Source organism: Lipotes vexillifer, unplaced genomic scaffold (genome assembly GCF_000442215.2).
Source record: "Lipotes vexillifer unplaced genomic scaffold, Lipotes_vexillifer_v1.1 scaffold541, whole genome shotgun sequence".
NCBI lineage: Eukaryota > Metazoa > Chordata > Mammalia > Artiodactyla > Lipotidae > Lipotes > Lipotes vexillifer.
In genome coordinates, this window is record NW_006771814.1 from 281,281 (window position 1) to 299,323 (window position 18,043).

The window sequence follows — 18,043 nt, forward strand, 5'->3', positions numbered from 1 at the left end:
CACGGCACGTGGGATCCTCCCGGACCGGGGCACGAACCCGTGTCCCCTGCATCGGCAGGCGGACTCTCAAACACTGCACCACCGAGGAAGCCCCTGCACTGACATCTTAGTCACTCAGTCAGTGATACCCTCGGAGGCGCCAACTTTTTTTTTTTTAAGTTTTGGAACTGCAAAGAAGGATGAGGAGGCTGTCTCCAGAAGCCTCTAGAAGACTTATACTAAAAGGTATCAGAATGTACACAGAATGTTTGACAAACGAGCACTGTGAGTAGGTACTGTGTCCTAAACACGCTGTGCGGCATTTGAACCTAAGCTGAGAAGAAAAGGTTTGGATGAGAATGCCCTGTGCAGAATAGAGTCTATGCCGGAAGGGTCTTCGGAGCAAGACAGCCCTGACCTGCCCCTGAGCGCGGGGAGCGCGTTCCCTGACAGTCAAAGGACGGGGTGTGAATGAAGAGGGGAACGTTTGTGGGAAGCAATGGTCTGTGCTCATGGAAGAAGCAGGCACAGAGGGCTTGCTTTGTGCAACCTCAAATCGTTTCTCCACGTCCAAGTTCTCCCAGCAACTCATTTAAAAAGTGAGCTTCAGGAAGAGTGATTCACTAACCAGGAACAACAGTTTCCTTTCTGGACGGCACTAAAGGAAAAGAGGTTTGAAGCAGGGGCCACCTATTCCCCAGGAGTACAAGGAAGGAAGCATGGGGGGGTGTGGAATCTCAATTAGTGACAAGAAATGCCAGTTTTGAAATATTTTAGTTTAAGATGCTTTCTCTTTTCACCCCAGTCAATGATGTTGGCAAGATTCTACACTACGGCCCTTGAGGTGAGGGCTGTGCTTTTGGCTTCTTTGCTGCCTTCCTCTCTATGTTCTGGACAAACAGGCAATGCAAAGAGCGCTCACCAAATGAAATGATTTTCAGAGACAGCTAACATTTACTGAACGCCTGCACAACCATTATCTCCTTTAAGCTTTAAAACCATCTCCCATTTTTCAGATAAACAGCCTGCGCTCAGGTGTTAAATGCCCTGCTCAAGGCCACCCAGCACATGGTGACGGTGCCTGGATGCCAGCCATCCTCCCGGCTGTAGGAAGAACGGTGGAGGCAACGCCCACCCTCTGTGTTTGGTTTCGGGCTGCTGGGTGAATGAGAGACTCTTTTAGTGGCAGCAGCTTTGCTGGCCCAGCAAGGGCTGGCTCTGGCTGACAGTCACAGTAATCTTGTAGTCCCTGTGTATTCCTGCCACCAGTGGGAGGAGTCGCCCAGGGCCAGGCCAGGCAACAACAGTGATGGGAAACCACGATGGAATTACAGGTTGGTTATTACCACGAATTCACGTGACACATAATCTTGGCCAGGCAAGAGTGTGGCTGGGGCACTGGAGAAGGAGGTATGAATGAGTGGGGTGAGGGGAACAGAGGTGAAGACGCTGATTCCAAGAAAACCAAAGCAGCTGGGGCTGAGGGCCACTGGGGTAGGAGGTAACCAGCATCTACAAGTCAAGAAAAACAGAGGTAACATCTAAGTCTCGTCCCTATCAAACCAGTGGGTTTCCAAACCTGCCCAGACAGGATCTGATTTTTTAAACAAGCCAGAAGAGACAAATAACTTTCATGCAGTGGTTCTCAGTTCTCGACTGTGTCTACACAACAATGTCACCTGTGCAGCCAGCCCCCGGAGATCCGATGAAGGTTTGGAGAAGGGCCTGTGTCTGCATTTCTTAAGCGCTGTTAGGTGCTCCGCCTGGCGCAAACTGCCTGGTGACATGTTCTGCCTGGATGCTGGTCCTGCCTTCCACAGATACCTGAGCAGGCACACACAGCATTTTTTTATGGCCTGTTGCCTCGTGGTTTTCCTGGACCCACTTAGTGATCACATGAGCAGAGGTCTTGAACCTTCCCAGACAATAAAGCACAGAGGAAGTTGATTGTGCCATGAAGGGCACATGGAGACATGGAGGTGCCTCAGACAGGCAAAGGCCACACTCTGAGCCCCAGGAAGCCCTATGTCCTCCCCTCCCAAGACTGGGAAATCAGAGACGGAGCCCCTGGCAGGTGGTAAAGGTGAATTCACTGAGCTTGCCTGCTGTCTGGGGGAGGCAAGCCCACTGTGAGAATCTATCCTCCTGAACCAGCAGCTAGAATTACCCACAGGCACAGTCAAATGATGGAATTATAACCCAAAATGGCACAGTAAAAGTCTTTGGTTTTTTTTAATAATTTTTTTTTTTTTGGCCATACCACGTGGCTTGTAGGGATCTTTGTTCCCCGACCAGGGATTGAACCTGTGCCCCCTGCATTGGGAGCACGGAGCCTTAACCACTGGACCGCCAGGGAAGTCCCCAGTAAAAGCCTTCTTTCAGGCAAAATCCAATTCCCTTTAAGAGCTAAAGCTGTGGTCAAAGTTCCTTATAAGATACAGAATAGGCCAAATATATATATATATATATATTTAAAAACCAGTTTCTCCAGCACCAGGAAAAACACACAAGTGGGATGAATTTCCTCCTGGATATTTTCATGAAGCTGCTGAAATGGGTAGAGCAGCACCTCGAGGGCCCCTCCTTGCCGTGACCCCCTCCGCCACGCTCCCAATCAGAAACCTGGTTTCTTCAGAGGCCAGGAGAACAAGCACCACTCCCAACCTCACGTCTTCACGGGAAACGGGAGAGAATTCGAGGACGGGGGCATCCTACACCTTTCCCCACGGGGCACATGACAGGGCAGAAGGGATCGGAGCTCCTAAACACTCTGGCCCGTGAACAGGTATAATGGGCACACGCCCAGCCCATCCTGGGGCCAAGCGGGGAGAGAAAGAGGAAAGAAGAGCGGGACGCTGCTCTTCCTTGCTCTGGACACTGTAGGTCAGTGGGTCTCAAAACTTTTCTTCATCAGAATCACCCGGGGCGTTTAGAAAATAAGCCTGACCAACTGAATCTACAATCTCTAGAGGTGCAGTCCAGAAATCAATGTTTTTAAAACAAGTTCCCCGGGAATTCCCTGGTGGTCCAGTGGTTAGGACTGGGTGCTTTCACTGCTGGGGGCCCGGGTCCAATCCCTGGTCAGGGAACTAAGATCCCACAAGCCATGAGGCGCGGCCAAAAAAATAAAATAATAAAACAAAATAATCCCCAAGTGATTCTAGGAGGCTGATTTAAGCCCAAGAGCTGCAGTTGACACAGGAAGGAGGGAGGAATGTGAAAAACAGAAAGGCGCCCCCCAGATGGGTACCGTGGACAATACAGGTGGATCAGGCTGGCGGTGGAGACTGGTTCCTGGCTTTATTCAACACCTGAAGCCTTCTCCAAGATGCGAGATGCTGCTGGAATGTCGCCCCTCCCCCCAGCCTCCACTCGAAATGTTCACCTTTCTCTTCTCTAATCCATGAAGTCACCCACTTCATACTCTTTGTCCTTCTGGTAAAGAGTGAGCAATTCCAGCTGATGGGTGTCTCTCGTGCTTCCTGTTTGCTTCGGAGACTTCCTCTAGCTGAGAGTCCCGGCACAGCTCGGGATAGTGAGCAGATTAAGGAAACCAACCAGATTTTGTTTTGGCCAGAGGCTGGTCTGCTCTAGACCTGCTCACTCAAGGTTAGCCTGGGGCCCCCTGGGACCAGGACAGGGAGAGGAGTGGGGAGGGCGTGGTGCAGAGAACCCAGCAAGCCCGCCCAGGGCCCCTGGAGGCGGTTCTGGCCGGTGACTCTTCAGCTACACTTTACTCTGGATAAAACATTCCTGAATATTTAACACCCTGAGAGTTGGGCAAGAGGACATCAGAAGCAGCAACCTGTTAGCTTAAACAGAATAAATGAAAAAATCAGGGGACACGGGAGAGGTAATTAGGTTGAAAAGCTAAGACAGAAGACATTAAAACCGCTCAGAACAGCAGGGGAGATGATTTACCCATAGACTCAAGAACACAGCTCGTCCTCAAAGGGAAAACCACCACTACTGGCACCCAGGACCACAGGGCAGACTCACAGCAGGACTACGCAGGCCTCGAGCTGGTTGCAGAGACAGAGGAAAGACGAATCTGAAGCAACCCAAGCCAAGAGCCCCATGAGGTCCCCACGCTCCTTCCTAGCACAACTAGCAGTCAGGATGTGGGAGGCTGAACTGGGTTTGGTTAAAGCCTGGCTCCACCGTTTATTAGTTGAGTGACCTTGGCCAACGCAGATGAGTGACCGCTGTCAGCTTCAGTCCCTTATCTATAAAATGGTATTACTTAATACCAGTCACACAGAGTTGTTAAATGAAACAACACATGGAGTGCACGGTACAGTACCCTCCTGAAGATGAGGTTCTAACGAACGGCAGGGTTGTTATACTACTAAGAGCCTAACTAAGTAGCTTTGACTCACTGGTTGTCAAAGCTCAAAACTCCTCTTCATAATTACAGAGAAGGAGATGGAGGTGAGGCAAGGTGACCTGCCCAGGGTCACAGCCAGGTGGTGGCAGAGCCCGAGCCCAGGACTCATAACTCCAGAAAGGCTCCACCATCAGAGGTAGAAAACCCAAGAATATTAATAACGTCATCACATCCGCTAAGAATAACGGGGCCACCACCTTCTGTCTATGCTTTAATAAAATATGGCTTTTAACTATGGGAAAAGGAGTTTGTATCAAATTTAAAGAACATGCTGCTGGATGGGAAAGTTCTATATCTTGATTTGGGAAGTAGATACATGGACGTCTACAAATGTAAAAATGCACTTAAGATTTGTAAGCTTCGGGACTTCCCTGGTGGCGCAGCGGTTAAGAATCCGCCTGCCAATGCAGGGGACACGGGTTCGAGCCCTGGTCCGGGAAGATCCCACATGCCGCGGGGCAACGAAGCCCGTGAGCCACAACTACGGAGGCTGCACTCTAGAGCCTGCGAGCCACAATTACCGAAGCCCGTGCGCGCCTAGAGCCCGTGCTACACAACAAGAGAAGCCACTGCAGTGAGAAGCCCGCGCACCGCAAGGAAGAGTAGCCCCAGCTCACCACAACTAGAGAAAGCCTGCGCGCAGCAACAAAGACCCAACGCAGCCAAAAATAAATAAATACATTTATTTATTAAAAAGAAAAAGGTTTGTAAGCTTCACTGTACGTAAGTTACATGTCAATAAAAACGTTAAAAAAGGCTGCTGGTATAGAATTTTGCATACAGCAATGAAAAATTAAAGCTTAGAAATATGATACCAATCTAGCTCCCCTCTACAGAAAATGTTTTCTGTCTTAGTATAAAAAAATTCAGAGTAAAGACTATGAAAAAGGGGCTTCCCTGGTGGCGCAGTGGTCAAGAATCCGCCTGCCAATGCAGGAGACACGGGTTCCAGCCCTGGTCCAGGAAGATCCCACATGCCGCGGAGCAACTGAGCCAGTGCGCCACAACTACTGAAGCCTGCGCTCTAGAGCCCGCGAGCCACAACTACTGAAGCCCGCGCGCCTAGAGCCCGTGCTCTGCAACAAGAGAAGCCACTGCAATGAGAAGCCCGTGCACCGCAATGAAGAGTAGCCCCCGCTCGCCGCAAGTAGAGAAAGCCCACGCGCAGCAATGAAGACCCAACACAGTCATAAATAAATTTAAGAAAGAAAAAGACTATGAAAAAGATGCTGTCTGAATTAGAAGAGGGCCAAAAGAGAACAAAGATACCCAAACAAATAAGGGGCAAGATAGCAGGATTCAGCATAAACAAATGTGCCTGCTGCATACATATTAAGAATATATTTATTGTTTGTACTTAACTGTGAGCTAAAGAATTTTAAAGTTGTTTAAAGCTTCATGACAGTAAAAAGAGAAGCTGACGCTTGTCTTTTCAGCAGGGAGAAAGAGGTTATGATGGTGTGATGCTCTGCACTCCCCAACCAGTCCAGAGCGTATCTGCAGAGGGAAAAGGGGTTTAGGGGTGGAATCAAAGAGAGGGGTGTCTTCCCTGTGTGACCAGGACTGTGGAATTGCCACACAGAGAGCCTGTCTCTCACCTGGAGCGTGTCACAGAAGAAGCTGGGCCCTGGAAGCCAGAAGCTTAACAGTGCAGGTTGAGATTCGGGGAAAATGCTGACAGGGTGTGTCAGGCCAGGGCTGTAGCCTCTTCCCACCAGTAAGTAGGAGGCTTAGGGGAGATGGCAGCAGGAGAGGTAGGGTATGCTGCCTTTACAGAGCCACAGCACGACAACTCCCTTTCCAGGGGGAAGGGAGGGAAATCATCCCAGAGGGGGACTGAGAGTGAGAGGGGGCCCCCTACCGCTGGGGCAGGCCCTTAAATCTGCCCCAGCCCGCCCAGCTCCCTTAACCGGGAGCAGTTTCACTTCACCCCCCCTTTCAACAGTAAGACTCTACTGGGGCTGAGTGCCTAGACTCCTGCACCACAGTGACGCCTGTGAGCATGGAGTCCATGAACTCCACCAACACCTGCAAAAGGGGCCAGTGTGCAGGGGCACCAAGAGGCTTAAACCCTGGATACACATGACCGAGTGGTCCTTGCCCGGTGTCTGGGCTGAAACTGGAACTGTGCCAGGAGCAGCCAGACAGAGCACAGCTCCCTCTCCCTTGTCGGGAAGACCGGCTGCGTCGCTCAGCATAGATGCCAGGCCAGTTGGGTGGAAGCCACTCTTGAGGACAGACCCCCAGCCTCCCGCGGCCCTGCCCCAGCGAGAGCACCAAGAAATCCTTCTCCGATCTCCAAGCTGCCTTCTCAGCTCTCAACCACAGACGGGCTCCCTGGAGAGGAGGAGAAGCAGAGTCAGCGCTAACTTTCAGGCCCAGGATGAAAACCTCCAGTCCCTCTTCCTGTGCCCGTGGGGAGGAAGGCTGCTGGTGGGGGCAGGGGCTTATCTACAGGGATCTGCTGACACAGCCTGGCCGTTGTAGCTTCCCATACCATCTGTGGAAGGGCCCCGGGATTCAGGGGCAGCTCTAGGGTTCTCATTCACCGGCCCTGCTGGCCACAGAGGAGCCAGGCGCTTGGGTGGTGGGGTCATGGGGAAAGCCAGCCAGCCAGCGGTCTGTCTACAGCTGCAAGGCAAGGCTACCAGGCAAGGCTCGTGCTGCCTACTGATTCGAAGAGGCACCGGGGGGCTCTCGGCCCTACGAGAGCTACTCCTAAGAGACTATCTCCCTAAGAGGGCCTGGCCTCCGGCTGAGCACACCTCTGCCAGCAAGGCTGTGGCAGACTCTCCAGGCCCATGTAGGGCAGCTCTCTAAGAAGCCTCAAGCGAAAACCCAGTTTGAAGTTTGGCACTTTCGGTGGCACAAACCCACACACGCATCCAGCTACAGGGTGAGGGTGCGGGGGAATGGGACCAAGGCTGTGTGGTGGCTCACCTCCCCGCCACCGCCCCAGCTCTTCACCTGCCGGTGCCAGGTAGAACACAAAGATAGCTGGACAAGGCTCAGCTTCTTCCCTGGCCACAACCTATACCTGCCACGGCCCCAGGATGGAGCACGGGTCACGCGGAAGCCAGTCAGGACAGCTGTAGGAGACCAGCTGACCCACAAGCCTCACGAATACTCTGTGTCTGAGCTGTTTATGCTCATGCAGTTACTATTTCTCCAGACGGTGCTAACTAGGACCTCAACAATACAGGGCCCATTGATCCCTCTGTCTTGGGAAGGTCTCTGCAGGGGCCAGGAGTACCTGCCTGGACAGCTGCTGCTTCTGTTGCTGCCCCAGGCCCAGAAAGACTCCAAGAATCTCTGCTGAAAGTCGGGATCATCAGCAACACCTGTTGATCGAGCCACTCATGCCAACAACTGACCCCTCTCACAAACCCTTCCTGTCTTTACAAAAAAACAGAAAGTCAGTTTAAGTTACCACCCTCTTTGTTTTGCCCTCAGCTCCTAAACAGAGAGCAGAGGGCAGAGGTCATGCTTCAGAGGCAAGCAGGGGAAAAGAGAATCAGGTATCAGATCTCGCAAAACCAAATTCCTCCTGCTCAGACACCACACACGCTATGGTCAGAGGCTGCCCAACCAACAAGAAACAAGGTCAAAGTTCCTGCTGTGGGATCTGAGGGATGATGGCTGCTCTCAGGAGCCCTGGCGCCAAAGAACAATATTTTAGGCTGATTTTTTTCTTTCTTCAATTTTTTTTTTTTTTTGCGGTACGCAGGCCTCTCACCGTCGTGGCCTCTCCCGTTGCGGAGCACGGGCTCCAGACGCGCAGGCTCAGCGGCCATGGCTCACGGGCCCAGCCGCTCCGCGGCACGTGGGATCCTCCCGGACCGGGGCACGAACCCGTGTCCCCTGCATCGGCAGGCGGGACTCTCAACCACCGCGCCACCAGGGAAGCCCTCTTTCTTAAATTTTTGTCGAACAAAATGTAGAAGGGTGAAGTGAAGAACTCAGCCAATGAATGGGTCTCAACAGGTTTCGATGAATGAATCACACTCCTACTTCATAGCCCCAAATTGTCATGACTGTTGCGGGTGGCAAGAGGTTGGGCAACTTGGGGGCTTGAGGGTTGGGAGTGAGAAAGTGAGAGAAGCTAAGGGCATGTTGCAGATGAAACGATCATGCTACAAAATTCGCAAAGGCAGACTATGGGTTTCCCTTTAACGGCACATAACATCAAACCTGACACACAGTGGGTGTTCATAAATGTGGTGAACCGAGCCTGCGATGTAGGTACAGCCCGGTTAGGTCTGGCAAGTGAACGGGCCAGCTGAAGGCTTCAATACACATCCACCTGCCAGACAGTTTGGATCCCCTAACAGAGCCATAGCCCAGTGGAGGAGACACCTCGCCACCCCAGACAGGACCTCTTAGGTTCCTTCTACACAGGGGTGAAGAGCACGAGTGCTGGAGTCAAACTTCAGTTCAAGTCCTGGAGCCACCACTTCCTAGGGTGACTCTGTGTTGTGTCACTAAACCCACCTCCTCCCGTGTAAAATAGAGAGATTAGCATCACCCCTCTCCCAGGGCTGCTGGGTAAAGGATGCACCGAAGACTCTCAGCAAAGAGCCTGGCTCACAGCAAGCTCTCGATAAATAAATGTTCGCGGCGGGGAAGTCCCTATGAAGTGGCTTCCTCGAGTAAACGTTCAAACACTATTTATTCACATATTGCTTTTGCTTCCAGTTTCCCTGAACCCCATTCCTCAGTGCCCCTCATTTGGAGAGAATGCTGAGTAGGACAACAGCTCTAGTCTGAATATTTTTGTCCCTCTCCCAAATGCCTATGTTGAAATCCTAACCCCCACTGTGATGGTATTTGGAGGTGGGACCTTTGGGAGGTGAGGCCATAAGGGCAGAGCCCTCATGACTGGAATTAGTGCCCTTTTAAAAGAGAATCCCAGAGCGCCCTTGCCCCTTTCATCATGTGAGGACACAGCAAGAAGTCGACAATCTGCAACCCGGAAGAGGATTTCCACCAGAACCCAACCATGCTGGCCCCCTGATCTTGGACTTCCAGCCTCCAGAACTGTGAGAAATAAATTTCCTTGTTTATAAGCCACCCAGTCTGTTGTAATTTCGGATAGCAGCCCAAACAGACTAAGACAACAACTTTCACCAGTGCCCTAGAAAAAGGAGCAGCTCACAGCTGAGGTCCTATGTCCTGTCAACAACCAGAACCTTCTATTCTCTAGAGACTGGCTTCCAAAGCCACAAGAATGGAGGGTGGGGACGACCACCACCAACCAAAAAAAATCAACAGTGAGTTAAAGCCCCTAACCAGGCAAATCATGAACTCTTAAAAAAAAAAAAAAAAAACCCTACAACACAAAACATCTTAAAGCCCAAATGCCGTTCCTTCCATTTCAAAGCCTCTTTCAGGAAAGGGAAGAAGGAGTTCGGTGGTGGAGAGGGGGAGGGGACAGGACTAGGACAGCTGACAAAGACACCAGAGTTCCTTTTAAAAAACAGGCTGCAAATGCTAGAGGTTTGGAAATTGGTGGCATTAGTCACCACAGCCTTTGGAGCGGCTCGGAGAGCAATTTGATAACTAGGAGAGCAGCCAGGGTTAGGGAGGCCACCCACACCCTCCCCCACGCCCTCCCCCACGCCTGGGATGCTTCTGACAGAGCCACCTGAAGGGGACACACACGGAGCTATGAATAGAAGGCAAGAGGCTTGTAAACCAACTCCTGTTAAGATCCCAAGTTTGTGTTTCCAGCAGGGCTCAAGTTACACATCTTCATAAGGATGACAGTACAACGGAAGGATTTAAGCTATTCAATGATTCAGGATCACAGCTCAAAGTGACAGCTTGCCCTGAGCCTGCCTGGAGCCACAAACCCTGCATGAACCCTCCCAAAGGGGAGGTCCATTTTTGAATGGCAGCAAAAGAACGCTGGCCCAGACCACATGGACTCGCCTACCAGACCTGGAAGGTTTAGCTGGAGAACTTAGCACCTGAAATACTGAATGATTATGTACCTCACCTTCCCAACTGGATAGTAAACTCCAGAGTAAATACCAAATCCGACCATTTTTGGATCAGTCAAAAAGCGTTAGGCAGGGGTAGCAGAAGTATGGAGAAGCAACTGCCTGCCATTGGGGTCAGCTCCCAGGAGTCTCCAGGGCTGGATTTCCCAGGCGCAGCTCCACCTCACCTACCTCTGGAGGCTTTGGTGACCACAACTGACCATCAAGAGGAGAAATAACGTTAACTCCAACCACAATACTCCGTATCAACATAACTGAGAGGAGGCGTTTGCTAAAAAGGGAGTGGCCTTGGAGAGCCAGCTGATTCCAGGACCAGGGCAGGAAATACACAAGGTAAGCCTGGAGCATCTTGTAGTGCCAAAAAGTAAGGAAGTGCTAACAAAAATGAAAACGAAAAAAACCCCAAGATGATGGGGGTAGGTCAAAGGGAGCTGAAAACGCTCCCAATGACCGAAGTTGGAACGATCTGAACAACAAAATGTAGTAGTACTGGATTATAAAGCAAAGTGTAAAACAAATGCCCACGAGTTCACAGTGATATAAATAACTGAATATATAAATGGGGGAGGACAGACAAATCTTTTGTGTACAAGAACTCCAAGTAATTCACGTAGATACCCTGCCCTGGAGGAGAGGAGCCTAACTCGCCACCCCTCAAGTGTGGGCTACACAGAGGGACTGCCTTCCAAGGAGGACAGCACAAAAAGGGGGAGGGCAGACAGTAGAGAAGCCTGACAAACATCGCCTCAGGACTCCCCTGGTGGTCCAGCGGTTAAGAATCCATCTGCCAATGCCGGGGACACGGGTTCGAGCCCTGGTCCGGGAAGATTCCACATACCGCGGGGCAACTAAGCACGTGTGCCACAACTACTGAAGCCCGTGCACCTAGAGCCCGTGCTCCGTAACAAGAGAAGCCACCGCATTGAGAAGCCCATGCACCGCAATGAAGACCCAGCGCAGTCAAAAAAAAAAAAAAAAAATCGCCTCAGCCGGGGGACCAAAGCTGACGCTGACAGTGCTAAGTCACGTTGATTGTACACACCCTTGATATGATGTGGTGAGAATGGCACTTTACCTCTGAGGTCTTCCTCCCGCAAACCCATAGCCCCAGTGTAACCGTGAGAAAAACATTAGACAAATCCCAATTGAGAAACACGCTATAAAATATCTGACCAATACTCCTCAAAACTCTCAAGGTCATCAACATCAAGGAGAGCCTAAGAAACTGTCACAGCCAAGAGGAGCCTAAGGAGACATGACTAAAGGTAAGACTAAGTAAAGGTAACATGGTGTCCTGGATGGGATCCTGGAACAGAAAAAGGACGCTAGATAAAAACTAAGGAAATGTGAATAAAGTATGGACTTTGGTTAATAATAATGTATCATAACTGGTTCATTAATTGCAACAAATGTACAATATAATGTAAGATGTTAATCACAGTGGAAACCAGGTGTGGAGGTTTGGGAGAAAACTCTACTACCTTTGCAATTTTTCTGCTGGCACCCCTTTGTTAGGCCCACCCTTATTCAAGAATGAGTCTTGTGCAGATATGCGAAGGAACACCCAGGGACCAGAGCTGAGTTCACTTCCATAGACTCTTGCCCAGCCCTGACCTGGGGTCGGTGCTGCCAAACCACACACAGCTGTGGGGGCACACTGACCAGGTACACATATGCTGGAAGGTGGTCAGCACACCGTGGGTGGCCAAAACCATGCTGCCTTTCCTGATGAAACTGTGCCGGACAGAGAGCTCTACCCTCTGGAAATTTAGTTTGTGACCTGTCTCCACCCACTATATCATCTGTACTGTAGCGTTCATCCTGTTTACCTGTCCGCTCTCTTATCTATGAGCAACTCTGCGGAGGATGGACGAAGAAATGGCTCAGACTTTGGGATCGGAGGGACGTGAGCGTGAGTCTCAGGTTCACCACATCTGTGCTGTGTATGTTAGAGGAAACGGGCAGGCGTTTGCTTCAAGGGGAGATTTGAATGTCTGCCCTTTCCTTGGACAACCACATGCTGGGTGTCACAGTGGGACTGGACACAGAGATGAAACAGGACACGATCGGTGCCCCCACAGGGCTCACACACTAGACAAGGAGGCAGACAAGGAGCAATGAGAGGAAAGTACAGGGAAGAGAAAAGCCCTCAGCCTCCTTCAAGGGAGGGGAGGCTTCACAGAGGAAGTGATGTTCCAACTGCGCTTTGAGAGAAAAGCTGGGAGATGCTGCTCCCAGGCAGGAGGTGGAGAAGGGCCTTCCATGCAAAGGGAAGAGCACACAGTTAGCCCAGAGACAAGGTGAGGAGGGATCCGAGCACAGACTTTCCCCCCCTGCTCTGCCACTCACTATGGAGTCCCCACCATAACCTGGGGACTGAACGCAGTACCTTCCTCCTGGGACTGTTGCGAGGATCAAAGGAGAGTGCCTGGCACATCGGAAGCAAAACTCAAAAAGTTTAGCTTTTATTTGGATTATTGTTCCTATATACAAGAGATGGGGATGTTTACTCTGAAAAGTAATCTTTTATAGAACCAAGCTATTAATGCAGAGAACTCCTTAAGAAATATTCCAATTCTCCCCTGCCAAGGCTCTTGAAAGCACTATTACCTGGGTTGGGGGACATCCTAGTTTACAAATTCTACCTGAAATGGCCCCAACAAAAGTATCCCGACTCAAGTTGGGGGAGAGAAAATGCAAACTTCCAGGAATCTGGGAATCGAACCCAAAGCAGCCTGCTGCAATCAAAATATTGTCCTCAAGTTTCCTGTTTTAGCTTAAATACATGCAAACTTTGCATTCCAATCTATAATAGATCCAGGATTGTTTTGGTATAAAAATGTTGAAAACTGAGTAAGACTGAAGTGCCTAGAAGATGCAAAGATCTGTGGCTCTGAGTATCCACTGGGTCTGAGAACCCCAGCGGGAGGCACACAGTCATGGTCTTAGCGTTCTCTTCAGTAAAATGGGAATAGAACCCACAACAATTCTGTTTACCATCTATGGAACAAGACAGTATGGGAACCATCCATCAAACCACCGAGCATCACAGTGAAAACTGGTAGAAATGTTGAATCAGAACCCTAGGGATGAATTATGATGTACCTTCAGAAGTCCATGGACCTCGTGATTATCTATCCTGTGCCAGGGAATGGACTAGCTTTACCCTTTGTTTCTAATTCAGCAAGATATTTTGTATCTCCATTTCACTGGAAGAAAGAGAGGCTCAGAGAGGTCAAGTAACAAGCCCAAGGCCACGCAACTGGAAAATGAGGGAGTCCAGATGCCACTCAGGCCTGGTTGACTCTAAGGCTCTCGTGCCTTCCACCCCACCACACCGCCTCTGTTTACCAGGCAAGGGTTAGAAGAAGAAGGGTCTAAGAAGTACTTGGTTGGTGGGGCTGAATTTAAATTTCTGACCTTACTCTGTGTTTCCATGTAAATTCTAGTGAAAGGAGTACCTGGTAGATAGCCACATTCTTCCCACTAGAAGCAGTAGGCAGCACTAGAGGAGAATCGCGGGGGCTAAGCAGAGGCCAGTTCCACCAGTTCTCTGTGCCCTTCACCCTGCCCAGAGGGACCCCTGAGTCCACTCACTTTTACTTTCATTTTCTAGCCATCTTGACTTTCAGTTTCCCAAGAAATTAATGGCATGCAGATGTGAGCAAACTCTCAGGCCCTGAAGAGTACTGAGTTGGGACTCATAACTGCCATGGTCCCCAGAGGCAGAGGAGAAAGAAGACAGGAGGGTGGGGTAGGGCTGCGGAAGAATACCGGAAGCAGAGGAGGAGTGCCACTGATGAGGATGCTAAAGAATCTGCACCTGGGCCACTGCTTGCTCACCCGCATGTCCATTCCTTCCACAAACAGACCAAAGGAGGACCCACTATTAGGGAAGATGAGGCACATCTAATCCCAAGACCCAGCTCTACCATTTTCTAACTGTGTGATCTAAGACAAACTACTTAAATTCCTTCAGCAGCATCTCTAAAGTGGAGATACAATTCCCACAATCTCCCAGGAACACATGTGAGGAACACATGTGAAAAAAACTTGGCAACTTTAGACTGATTTATAAAAATCAGTTGTTACCACCCTTCTATAGTATAAAGGCAGAAAAAGACCCACTGGTTGTTAAGAGGCAAGCAGGAGAGGAAGGGCATCAGAGGGGAGGGGCTTCTGTCCCACACACAGCCCTCCCTCTCTGCCAAGCAGTGTCAGATCTCTGCTTGGACTCTATAATCTGTGCATGCCAGAAGTGGCCACCTAACCACTCAGGGCACTGGCGCCTTCCTGTCTCACTGAAAGGGAGAGCTTCTCCTTCAAAAGCTTGCTTTAGAATTAGAGCTGGGAGATCAAGTCCAGACAAAGAAGGTCCCCTCGGAAGGCTGGCCAGCCTCATCCTGGGACTCCCAAAGAGTTCCAGAAACTACAGCCCACTACTGAGGAGGTAAGTTTGGTCAGAGACCAACGGCCGGTGAGTAGGGGCACAGACTGACCAGATTAGAGAAACTAGGTTGGCCATAGAAGTCTCCAACAACCCTCCAAAGAAGTCCACAGAGAGAGAGCTTGTGATTCTACTGCTGACTCTAACAAGAAACTTTTTTTGTTGTTCCATAAAAAATGAAAGGAGTGCATCCCAGGCCTAGCTCAAAAGTTTGCAGGAGTCAGACACTGGTGATTGTCCAGAAGAGGTCAAAAAATTCTCAAGACAAAACAACTTTAACACTTATAAGTAGCATCCAAGGGCAGTAAAGATGGCCCAGAACACTGAAGAGATACAGAAATTCCCAAAGATTGCATGGCCTTCCCTCCCTTCCTCCACTGTAGATAGCAAGGGTCAGTCATGGCCTCAGAGTCAGGCTGCTCTCATTAAGGTGCTGTCTCTGGCCTGTACTTTGGCCACATAACAAAGAACCTCCCAGCTTGGTCTGAGACAGCAGCCATTTCACACACCTAAGTCCCAAGCAAGGGACAAGGATCAGATGTCAGTACCGGCTGTCTCTCGGAAAAGGTGGGGAGGATCAGCACTTTGTGGCATGTGTGGGAATTCCTTGGGCTACAAAAATTAGCACATTAAGGACCCAGAGGTGCCACCACAGTGGCATCAAGTTAATCCTCTGCAATCTACAACTTACTTGATCAAGCCCAGAAGGGAATGGAGATAGACCCTAGGACTAAAAGTGGTGTGACCTGTTGATCAGGGAGGTGAGCATGTGTGTTCAGGGTGGGAAAGAGATAGCCCAGGACGCTTCAGTTTCAGACTCCTTATTTTTGGTCTTTTTTCTCTTCTCTAAGGACCAACAGACAGCAGTCCCAAGAGGAGCAGTCCCTCTGAGGCAGCCTGGAACCACTCACGGGCTCTGGGAGGACAGGGCTGAGACTCCAGCAAGGGGGGAGGAGGAGGGGAGAGAGATGATAATGAATGGGCAGATCCACCCTGATCTATGCGATCTGTAGCTAGGATTGAGCAAACCTCAGCTAAATTGTTCAGAGGCAGGAAGAGCCAGAGATACACTCAGAGAACGACACAACACAACCAGAGGACAGGGCTGGGGGCTCAGGGGGCAAGGCACGGAGAAGACAGCTCATTCCTAAAGAGTGACCCAGACTTTAAACTCTGCTGAGATCCTGGGTGGCTCTCTGGCTTGAGGAAAGAGAGGAAGTTAAGGAGTTGTGGGAGCCGTCTCAGCCAGGACCCCCCCACCCCACCCCGCCCCAGCCCCAGGAAATCGAGATAAAATTCCTCTAGGGCTGGAGCGACAACTGTTTTTGTGGGACGGGACGGGACGGGGCGGGGTGGGGGGACGGGCTGGGGACAAGAGGGGCGACAGACAACACTCCTGGCTACCTATAAAAGAGAAGGGGGATAGGCTCCTTCACACCTGACAAAGATTCCTCCAATGCTGGGAGCAGAGAGAGAGGAACTTAGGGTCTCTCCCTCCCACAACCGGACCGGGACAGGCCAGAGGAGAGCCATAGGAGTTTCCCAAGGCTCACGAAGGGCAGGGAAGGGAAGGAAAGAAAAGATCTCCCCCGCTTTGGCTCGACGCCTGGGGAGCCCCTTAAGAGGGGGCTACAGGTCGGGGGAGGGGTCAGTATCCCCCTAAGCCAGGGTTGGGCGGGAGGAAGGGCCGCCCCGGAGAGGCTTCAACACGAACGAGACACTGCGTCCCAGAACAGGCACACTCACGTCGGCTCCGGGGCGGCGGCGTTACTTGGGGCCGGGGCTCGGACAGGCTCCGCTCCGCTCCCCCCAGCGGTGTCCCAGGCTCCGGCCTCCACTTCCGCCTTTCAGCCGCTCCGGATCCGGATCTCCACCTCCAACCCGCCCTTCAATACTCCCAGGCGACTGACAGGGCGGAGAGACCAATGGGAGGCACTCCTGGCCGACTCACAGGCGGTCCCGGGGTGGGGTGCGGGAGAGGCGGGAGAGCGCGCGCGAAGGACGGCGGGACTTGTAGTTCGCAGCGTTGGGAGGAGCCGGTGGCCGCCTGGGATTTAGGCTTAGGGTGGAGCCGGCGGCCGGCTAGGCGGAGCCCGGCCGGGAACTCTTTAAGGCCAGGCCTGCCGACCGCGTCATCGCGGATTCCAGGCGCCCCGAGGGGAGGCGTTTGGCGGAGCGTTGCAAGAGTGCAGAAGGCTGTGTGTGCAGAATTGGGAAAGGAAAAACATGGAGTGAATGAATATGCACGTAAGGCCGCGTGTACCAGCCCTAAGCACTCGCTAACGCGGAGAAGCCCCTGTCCAAGCTTTCGGGCCAAGTCAGTTCTGGGACCCCGACTGTTGGGGACATTCTGAGATGAGAAAGATGATGGAAGCGCTATAGAAAGGGCTCTCTGGAGGCTACTGGGTGGGATCACAGGGAGAGCTCTTGCTACTGCCCAGCCGTAAACCGGGACCCTCCCCCTTTGGCTCAACCCCTACCTCCGCCCCTGCCCCTGCCTCTCTCCATCCACAACCAGAACCGGCCCTTGTCTCTGATGCCAAATACTGAGTCAGACCACTTCTGCCTTGTCGCTCCCCATACATCCATAAATGCAGATTGGAACCACTTCTGTTTGTCCCCACTTTGCCCTTCCTATGGATCAGGACTATTTCTATTTTTTCTGCTCCCCTCAGTATGGATTAGGACCACTTCTGCTTCTGCCCACCCCCAACCCCCCAACACAGACCAGCATCTCCTCTGCTTCTGCATCCCACCCCCAGGGACACTACTCGGAACCTGTATGGAATCAAAGCTCACCCTATAGACAGCTGTGGGCCTTGTTGCTATGACGCCAGCCAACACCCATCATACTCTGGAGCCTGAGCTGGAGAATCGACCTGGCAACCTGTCTGGGACAACCTGCCACAATGCTGCCCACATCTGGTCACCAGGGTGCCTCTTTCTAACATCCGTAACACCCACCCCTGCAGTGGTCATCAGAGAAGTGAAAGCTAAGAAAGAAGAGAGACCTTAGGAGAGCAAAGGGGATGGGGCAGAGTGGGATTCCTAGCAGGTTCTTGGCTGGTGACAAGGGCTTCCTCCAGACCCTGCTGTACCTAGCTTGCAACAGGTAAAGGATCGGTTAATGCAGGATTGGTGGGGAGTCCCATGGGCCACCTTTCCAGGACTGGAGGTGGACCTGAGTCAGGGCCCTTCCCACATACCGTGTCTGAATCTGTGGCTTTG

At 51.4% G+C, this 18,043-nt stretch overlaps 1 protein-coding gene across 1 annotated transcript in view; it reads right to left on the bottom strand.

The window, feature by feature from the left end:
• The window catches only part of RAB5C (RAB5C, member RAS oncogene family), a 23,059-nt gene extending 6,347 nt beyond the window's left edge, over window positions 1-16,712 (bottom strand). The window contains exon 1 of the mRNA XM_007447169.1: window positions 16,562-16,712. The gene's annotated coding sequence lies outside the window, so the exon portion shown is untranslated. The remainder of the gene's footprint in view (window positions 1-16,561) is intronic.
• Between the last annotated feature and the right edge of the window lie 1,331 nt (window positions 16,713-18,043).